The sequence below is a fragment of the Pan paniscus genome, chromosome 1 (assembly GCF_029289425.2).
Source record: "Pan paniscus chromosome 1, NHGRI_mPanPan1-v2.0_pri, whole genome shotgun sequence".
Taxonomy (NCBI): domain Eukaryota; kingdom Metazoa; phylum Chordata; class Mammalia; order Primates; family Hominidae; genus Pan; species Pan paniscus.
Window position 1 is genome coordinate 204489182 of NC_073249.2, and position 9442 is coordinate 204498623.

Sequence of the window (9442 nt, forward strand, 5' to 3'; positions counted from 1 at the left end):
TTATTCATCCATTCAGCAAATATGTTCTGACTGAACTGTACGCAGGACACAGTGCTAAGAGGTGAGAGTGAGAAAGAGATGAAGGTGGACAAAAGAAGGAGATTTAGGGAACAATATAATAGGATGAGCTTTAAGGGGGGAGGTATCTAGGAATAATTTGAAGTCGCATGCAAAATGTTTGGAATATGTGGGTGTGTAGAACTTCTCTAGGATCTTCTGGAGGGATTCTAAACAGAATTATTATTTTTTAAATGTTAAGAATAAAGGTCTAATAAACTGAAAAAGAAGCATACAGCTTTTATATAAGGAAAAACATGTAACACTCCTGAAAAATCACCAAAGTAGCTTTGAGCAAATGAAAAGACAGACCATAATCTTGGATAGAAGAGTCAATATGGTAAAGATGCTAGTTCTCCCTAAGCTAATTTATAAAATGTAACACAATCCTAATAAAAATACCATCAAGTCATCTCCTCTTGAAACCAGACAAATTGATTATTAAGTTCATATGCCAGAATAAACAAGCAAAAACAGCCAGGAAAACCCTGAAAAAGAGCAATATTTTAAAAATTGGCCCTTCCAGATGTTAAATGATAAAGCCTCTAAAATTAAGATGATTTTGTAACAGCATATGAATTGGCAATCAAACCAATGGAACAAAACAGAAAATCCAGTAAGAAATCTAAATGCATACAAAGGCTTAGTATTCAATAAAGACAGCATCTCAAATCAGTGAAGAAAAAAGTTTTTAATAAGTACTGTTGAGACAACTGACTGGCCATTGGGATAAAGATAAAATCAGATCCTTCCTCAAACCAAATACTAAGATAAATTTCAAATGGATCAGAGTCTTAAATGTTTTTTAAAAAGTGAAATCATAAGCCTTACATGTACTAGAAGAAAATATAAATGGATGCTCCATAAATTGAGAGTGGGGCAAATATCCTAACTATGACTGCAAATCCAAAGCAATACACGGTAAGACTGAGAAACACAACTATATAAAGATATAAAACTTGGATAGAAATAAAACAATATATACAAAGTCAAGCATATGACAACTGGAAAAATATATTTGCAATCTGTATCACAGACATGATATATCCTTTATCTCATAAAAAGAAACAACAAATTTAAGCTATACTGAAATATTATTTCTTACCTGACAGATTGGCAAAACCCCAAAACTTTAACAGCATACTTTGTTAGCAAGACAGGAGAAACAGAGAAGAAGGGTTTAGGTATGAAATAAAAACTTCTTGGTAAAAAGGAATTTAATTTTTAATAGCAATCCTTAAAGTTTAAAACCAATGACGGCCTGGCACAGTGGCTCACACTTGTAATCCCAGCACTTTGGGAGGCTGAGGCAGGTGGATTGCTTGAGGCCAGGAGTTCAAGACCAGCCTGGGCAACATGGTGAAACCCCATCTCTACCAAAAATCATAAAAATTGGCCAGTTTCCTAATCCATTCTCAAAATTAATTAATTTTTTTAAAAAGTATTCAAGAAAAAGAGCCTGTTTCTGAAGTTGGTGATACAACTACACAGAAGATAATTACATCAAGTGACTTTAAGACAATATCTGACTACGCATCTCAAGTAGCATATATTCTAAGGAAAAAAGGAATAACAGAAAACCCAAACAGCATTCAGTAATATAAAGGTCAGTGTAGATAATGGCATTGCTACTGGCCTGGTTGATACCAGCAGCAGGGAAGTCCAGGGAGAGGGAGCAGCCTTGAAGCCTTGGAATGTGGCCCACTGGCCCCAGAAAGGATGAAGTCCTGTGGCCACTGAGAGATTTCAACTGGTGCTCAATATAAGGTGAATTGTGGGAGGAGGGGCTGCTCAGAGGCTTGAGAGACAGGCACAGCCACAGTTGGAGGGTAGCACTTGCTGGACCATCCTAAGGGCAGGCAAGCCATCCAAGAGTTTTAAAGCAAGGGAATCACATATTCCGATCTGTGCTTTATAAAGACCACTGGTAACAGTGTACCAAATAGATTGGAGAGGAATGAAGCTGAAAGCCACTGACCAACTAGAAGGCTGTTTCATAATCCAGGACAAGAGATTATAGCAACTCTAACCAAAGGAAGAGAAAGGGTAGAAGACATCAACAGTCTTGTAGCCTAACTAAATATGTGCTGAAAGAGAAGATCATGGCACCATTCCCAGGTTTCTGCCTTTGGCAACTCTGTGGTGCCATCCACTGAGCCTAAGAACCAGGGAGAAGTACCAGGTGGAAGAAAGATGGCAAATTCACTGCTGCCAATGCCCTGGAGACCATCTTCTGGAGCTAATGGGGACAAGGAGCAAAAGGAGTCAAAAAGGAAAACTCAGGAAGACTCAATGGTCAGGCCCCAGTCCTAGAAAGCTGAGAAATAGGACGAAATTAGCAGGTTAGATTACCTCTTACAGTATATTCTCAAAATAAGAAATAGAATCACCTACCGTTCACCTTTGTTTTTATGCTAAAAATAACCCCACTATAGCTAACACTAGCTAACAAATATTAACCAACAAATAACCAATATTTGGAGCCTGAAAAGCTATTATTTACAGTTATAATCCTTTGTTTCTAATTTCCTCATCCTTCTTGGCCCATTTCTTGCATAAAGCATCCTCTACTGTTTGGTCCTGTTCCAGAACCACGCTAGTGCCTGCAGCAGAGGTCGCTCATGCAAACGCCTCCAGGGGTCAGACAGATGGAAAATCTCTAATGCTTAAATGGAAGTAACTACTTTTTAAACACTCTATGAGCCAAACTCTGGCCTATAGGAGTTTTCTATTGAGGTCCCAGTTTTACAGAATATCCTAAGATAAAGATATTTCCTTGTTTTTGTTTCCCTTTGGGTACTAATAAAACCAGAAATTACATTTATGAATTGACTTTTTCAGAAGTCCAAGTATTAGTTAAATTCTGAGATAGGTTTTGCCTCAATATAGCAGCTTTTTCTTTTCACAGACATAAAGAGAGGGGACTCTCTGGACAAATGCAGGGAAACAGCCCATCTTTCTTTAATCCTCTGCTTCCTCAAGTCTATCCCCTCCCCTCTTCTTCTTTCCTTTAAAAAAAAAAAAATAGAGACAGGGTCTCAACTGGAATGCAGTGGTCTGATCACAGCTCACTGCAGCCTCAACTCCTGGGCTTGCATAAGTGATCCTCCTGCCTCAGCCTCCCAAAGTGCTGGGATCACAGGCATGAGCCACTGTGCCCAGCCTTCTTTCCCTTTTAACCCAGCCTTCGTAAGTCTGAGGAACTGACTCCATCTGCAAGAAGCTGATGCCTAGAAACAAAGCAGTGAGCTTCCACTATCTCCTCCTTTCCTCTATCAGTAGAAACAGTTACGATATCTGCTAACGAGGTTGCCTAGACAATAGGTCCACATCTCACCAGTCTCATGTAAATTAACAACAACCATCTCTAAGGCATTTATGAAGCAGTTCAATGGGCAGATATCTATGTTACACAAACATTCAACTATGCTTGACCACTTTAGACAGAAAACAAAGCCTGAAAAGACTTAAAATCTGAGATTAAGGTTACAGAGCAGTGAAACAGTACCTGGTTTCAGGGGAGATTCTCATCGCGCCTTCAGTTAGGTGATGTTACATGTGATGTTTCATTGTTGGTTCTGCACCTTTTAAAGGGTCAAGGGCCTTTCTGAGATCAGATTAAAGTAACTGGCTCTCTCCCCAGAAAAAATGACATTCACACAAATTTGCAGGCAACTTCAAAGGATTCATGGGTCTCTTGAAATTCAACCATTTACCCTGAGATTAACAATCTCTGACTTACATGGATCAGCATAATACATTTATGTGAGGAAATGAAATACGTGGCATCATAATTTTGAGGATTTGGAGTTAAATAACAACATTAGGGAAATGTAAGGAAAGCTGGCTTTCTTTCCTTATCCTTCTCTCTCTTGAGGGCTGCCAGAGTCTCAAAACTGCATGCTCTCTGCAAATGAAATACTGCACTCTCTGCTAGACTTACAGAAAGTGACAATCTCATCTCTCAATTTAAATGCCCTTAATATTTAATTCTTTCCTCTATGTGGTTAGTAGCTTGCTTTCTCCACATTATCCAGATGATGGCTTTGGAAGGCAGACTATTGGAGATCCAGAAAACCATATATCCCAATTCAATTTCCTTGTGAAAATCAAAGAGCTCACTCTGCTGAAGAGTTGAAAGAGGCTGAGGGGTCACTGCCTTCCCTCAGGGTGCTGGTTCAGGCAGTACTCGAGAAGGGTAATGTAAATACTCAGTACGAGGCAACAGGGCATACTAATTTGTTTTTCAATCTATTTTATTTCAGTTCAAAGCATCATTGCAGACAGATAGTCCAAGAAAACAAGCCACACTTGGGTTATACTCAGTCTTCCTCAATCTCCAAAAGCAGGTGAGTGTTGCCAAAGTGTGGCTCGTTTTCCGGGGCTGCCTGTCTGCAATGATGCTTTGAACTGAAATAAAATAGACTGAAAAACAAACTGGTATGCCCTGGCTCTTCTTGCAGTTTCATATTATCCTTCAAAGCTAGTGTTAGCACCTGCTCTTTACTGGAACCCAACAGACCCAAATCACAGAGTAAAACTGCAATACTTTAGATGCAAAGGTCCCACCCAAACCTAAAATAGCAATTTAATTCAGGGCTTGTTGTTTAACATTGCATTAAATGACACTCTCTGTCCAGTTCTTTGCTCCGTTTGCAGGGTTGGAATGTGTCTTCTGATGACATGTGCAATGTGGTTACTAGGGAGAGTTTAAAGCGAAACCTGCCATGCTGTTCTTCTTACATAGTTCCCTTGATTTATTATTGCTTCTAATTTCTTACATTTATGAACCCGAACATTATCCTATTTTTACTTAGTCAAAAAGCCTGCCATTTGCCTCAAAGCATTCAATACTGTTTTAGAGTATGTGACATTATTTTGAAAACTTTTGGAGGAAACTTGAAATCATGCACAAACAAATTTTTAAATCGCCACCAACTAAAAGTCTAACATTTGTTTAGAATGCCTTAAGAGAATACATACACCTTTGATGGAGGAACATAGTTTCCAACTTAAAACACTAAAATGCTGAAAAGTGTTCTGCATAGACAGCTGTACAATTTGGCTTTAAAAAAAATTAGATGCCATTTGGAAAAGTTCCTCTCCAAGCAGAAACACTAAGAAAAAACAAGATCTGCTCCCCTCTTTCTGGAGATAGAAAGTAGAGGGCTTCTATTTTTAATTGGATTCCCCCATTCTTAATTTTGTCTGTAATGTATTTCTGGATTTTTGTTATTAGTTAGCACTATAAAGTTTCCATTTGGAGCTAAATTGGGTTATTCAGCAATATGTGTAACAACAACAAAAAGAAAATACCATAGCTATGAATACAGTTTCTCTTATTTAATCTGCACAACCCTTTGAGGAGGCACCATTATCCACATTTTCCAGGTCAGATAACTAATCTGTAACTTGCCCTTGGGCGTGCAGTTCTCTCAGTAGTAGCTGGGTTCACGGCCAGGGACTGAGCACAGGAGTGAACCACAGCACAGTGACTCCCTTTGAGTTCTCCAACATCTCACGCTGTTACCCACCTTAGTCTCTGAACCTGCTGAAAAGTTCTTCCTCCCAGCTTCGTCTCTCCCTTTCCCCTTCTTGCTAGACTGGTTCCTTGTCACTCAACAAGTTTCAGCTTAAACTGCCTTTCTTAAGAGAGGTTTTCCCTGACCACCCAGATAAAAAGTGAGTCTCCCAGGTTAGTGTCTCTCTCCGTGCTGTTTTATTTCCTTTAGAGCAGTTGCCACAATTTGGAATAACTTTGTTATTTCTTTACTGTCTTGACACTAGGCTTTAGCTTCCAGAACAGAGCCCCAGGTCCATCTTGCTCACCCTGGTAATCACAGGACCTAGACAGTGGTGCTTGGTACATGGAGACACTAAAATATTTGTTCGAGGCTGGGCGCGATGGCTCACGCCTATAATCCCAGCACTTTGGGAGGCTGAGGTGGGCAGATCACTTGAGGTCAAGACTTCAAGACCAGCCTGAACAACATGGTGAAACTCTGTCTCTACTAAAAACACACAAAAAATTAGCCAGGTGTCGTGGCATATGCCTGTAGTCCCAGCTATCCAGGAGGTTGAGGCAGAAGAATCACTTGAACCCGGGAGGCAGAGGTTGCAGTGAGCCGAGATTGTGCCACTGCACTCCAGCCTGGGCAACAGAGCGAGACTCTGTCTCAAAAAAATAAATAAAATAAAATAAAATAAAATAAAAATTTGTTCAATGAATGACCTAGATTTGTTTACTTGGTATTTACCTGCAAACACCAGGTTGTGCGTACTGGCTAGCAGCTGAGGATACAACAGTAAGGTGTGGTCCCTGCCCTTAAGGACCTCCTAAGCTAGTAGGAAAGACAATAAACAGATGGAACAATACAGGGTGGCCAGTGTGATCAGATTAGCTTCAGCTCTCAGCTGAATGCATTAGCTATGTAACCTCGAACATCTCTCCACCGTGAGTTTGTTTCCTCTATGCATAAAATGGTAATATTAATACGACTTATGTCATAGTATTGGTGTAAGGATTAAGTGATAGTCCATATAAATAAAGCACTTAGCACAGTACCTGGCACAAAATAATCACTCAGTAAATAGCAACTAATAATTTTATTATGATGATGCTATTACAGCTGTATTTGAAATTATCTTTGTCTACCTGTATACCACTTGTCCAAGCCCCATATAGAATTTAAATTCCATGGAAGGGCAGAAATCATATTTGTCTTGTTCACCACTGTATTTCCAGGAATTTGAAACGTCTCTGGTACACAGTAAGTGCTCAACAAACACTAAATGATTAATGAATGCATGCGTACATGCATGGGGTGTTCTGAAACCATTTGTTAAACCACTAATGAATAGCTAAGTTTGGGGACTACTGACATAGAAGATAAGTGTTTATATTAGAAAGCAGGGGCAGAAGTTTGATGATTTAGCTAAGTAGAAAAAAATTTCACTTTGAGATTGTAATTAAATCTCCATTAACCATACAAAGATCTGGGTACAATTCCAGGGAAGAACAAACAATTCCAGGTAGAAAAGACTTGAAAGAATAAAATCCAAAGCAGTTTGACCGGTGCCATCAGGCAGGGGGCTCCCAGGGACGGGCTCAATTTGGCAGCCCTATAACCTAGTACACCTATACATATCTTAACCACTCAGAACAAATTTCTTCCTCTTTTGTAAAATGGAAATACCATACTTACTTATAAAGCGTCGTCATAAAGTAGAACAACACTTGTATGAATATAAATAAAGCACCTGGTTCATTGTAGCACTGGCTGCATGGTACCAACGCTATTCAAAGCAAGAGAAACTCTGAATAGTCAGTAAGACCAGAAGGGAAGCCAGAGTGTTCTGTCAACTAAAGTGCTCTCGGTGCATCGGGCAGTTTTAACTCTTTTCCCACTCCAGAAGAACCGACGAGAGGAATAGCTGAATGACAACACTGATCCAATCTCCTTGTGTTTAGGGCAGGGATCAGTAGACGTTTGCTGTAAGGGACCAGACAGAAATATTTCTGGCTTTGTGAGCCAGCCGATCAAAGCCAAGCAACGGCTGCGCAACTACTCAGCTCTGCCCTCTTGGCAGGAAAGCAGCCATAGACAATACATCAACAATGAACAGGGCCATGTTCCAATAAAACTTCATTTATGGACTTGATTTCATAGAACTTTCGCAAATTACATGAAATATTCTTCCCCCTAACATTTGCAAATGTAAACAAAGACCGAGAGGGGAAGAGAGAAGGGGGGCATGGATTAGGCCCAAGGCCATAGTCCGCTGACGCCCGGCGAAGGGACCTGAAGGGAGGGGGAGTGAGACAGCGACAAGAGGCCTCCGGACGGGCCGAGAGGGAGATGCGGGGCGACAGCGAGCCCCAGGCGGTGTCAGGTCGGGCCTGGCGCCCTGAGTGGGTCCCCGCGGTCTCTCCCCTCCGCAGTCTACAGCAGAGCCGGCGCCAGGGGTGCGGACCGCCCCTGGAGGGGGCACGTCCGGGGTGTAGGTGAGGCGGCCGTGATTCGGCCGAGTCCCGCGGAGTTCGCCACGCGGAAGGGTCTGTATACACCCCTCATTTAGGGCGCACCCGGGCCTCCGCTGCAAGAAGGGTCTCCACGCGGAGTCCCAGCCCCGTTTCTATGGTTACCTGTTCAGCACCGATTCAAACTGCCGTTCTTTATTGACAGCGCCATAGAGGACACGAACACTCCTGCCCGAAGGGAACAATAAAGCTTTCGCCATTCAACAGCGCCGGAGACGCCAGAAGGCGGCCATCTTGAGGCCGGCGCGCAATGGGTATCAGAGGGGAGGGGGCGGCCCGACCTGCCCCACGCGCCGCGGTCACGTGCTGGGGGCGGGGCCTGCGTCACGCGCTCGCTCTCCACCTATGCTAGGACGGCGGGGCCGGCCGGTTGCTAGGCTCTTCTCTGACCTCTGACCTTGGCCACTCCCTCCTTCCCTCCCCACACTTCCTAAGTAAAGTTTTTTTCTTTTTTTTTTTTTTGAGATGGGAGATTCGCTCTTGTTTCCCAGGCTGGAGTGTAGCGGCGCGATCTCGCCCCACTGCAGCCTCCGCCTCCCAGGTTCAAGCGATTCTCCTGCCTCAGCCTCCCAAGTAGCTGGGATTACAGGCGCGCGCCACCACGCCCTGCTAATTTTTTTTTCTCTTCTATTTTTAGTAGATACAGGATGTCACCATGTTGGCCAGGCTGGTCCCGAACTCCTGATCCCAGATGATCCACCTGCCTCGGCCTCCCACCATGCCCGGCCCTAAGGAAAGTTCTAATGGAGCTCCGCAGTCTCTCGCTCCGGCAGCTCTAGGATTAGGATTTTGTTTCAAAGGAGGGCAAGGAAGTGAACACAAAAGGCTTCGTTTTTCCAAAACAACACATTCACGTGCGAGGCGGAGAGGCGACCTGAGCCGCGTCCCCAGCCCGCACTCTTTGTGGGACAGGCTTGGCGCTGGTGGGGCGCAGTGGGCTGAAGGCATCCTGGAGGCATCCTGATCCTGCCTCTCGCACCTCCCAATTTTGGGATTTAGGGGTTTTGGGATTTAGTTCTAGCTTTTCTTTTGCTCATTTTCCTTCTCACACACTATGCGTTCCCTGTTGAAGCGTCCCCTTGCCACCCTTCCTTACACAAACATTTAAATCAGATCCAGCAGTAACAAACTGAGTCACCTCCGCGCTGGCCCACTGAACACAGTCACCCTGTCACTGACATGCAGCCACTTTTTCTGTCCCTGACAGTGACGTGCCCAAATCCAGCCATCTTAGTGCAATGTCCAGCTTCCTCTGTGGTTATACCTTTTCCATCTGCAATGTCAATATTCAGTCGTTCTGAGAGCTGTCTCTGGCCGACTGACTCACCCCATCACCGTTTTACA

General features: G+C 43.0%; 1 protein-coding gene across 6 annotated transcripts in view; it reads right to left on the reverse strand.

Moving 5' to 3' along the window:
- Window positions 1–9193, reverse strand: part of ZBTB40 (zinc finger and BTB domain containing 40) — an 80028-nt gene extending 70835 nt beyond the window's left edge. For 3 of the 6 annotated variants that reach the window (XM_034957789.3, XM_055096784.2, XM_063601624.1), the window contains exons 1-2: window positions 8204–9190; window positions 7263–7550 (exon numbers count right to left, since the gene is read on the reverse strand). The gene's annotated coding sequence lies outside the window, so the exon portion shown is untranslated. Of the gene's footprint in view, window positions 1–7262; window positions 7551–8203 lie in introns of all 6 variants that reach the window. The other 3 variants (XM_003813965.6, XM_063601630.1, XR_010111212.1) reach the window with 2 other exon arrangements.
- Between the last annotated feature and the right edge of the window lie 249 nt (window positions 9194–9442).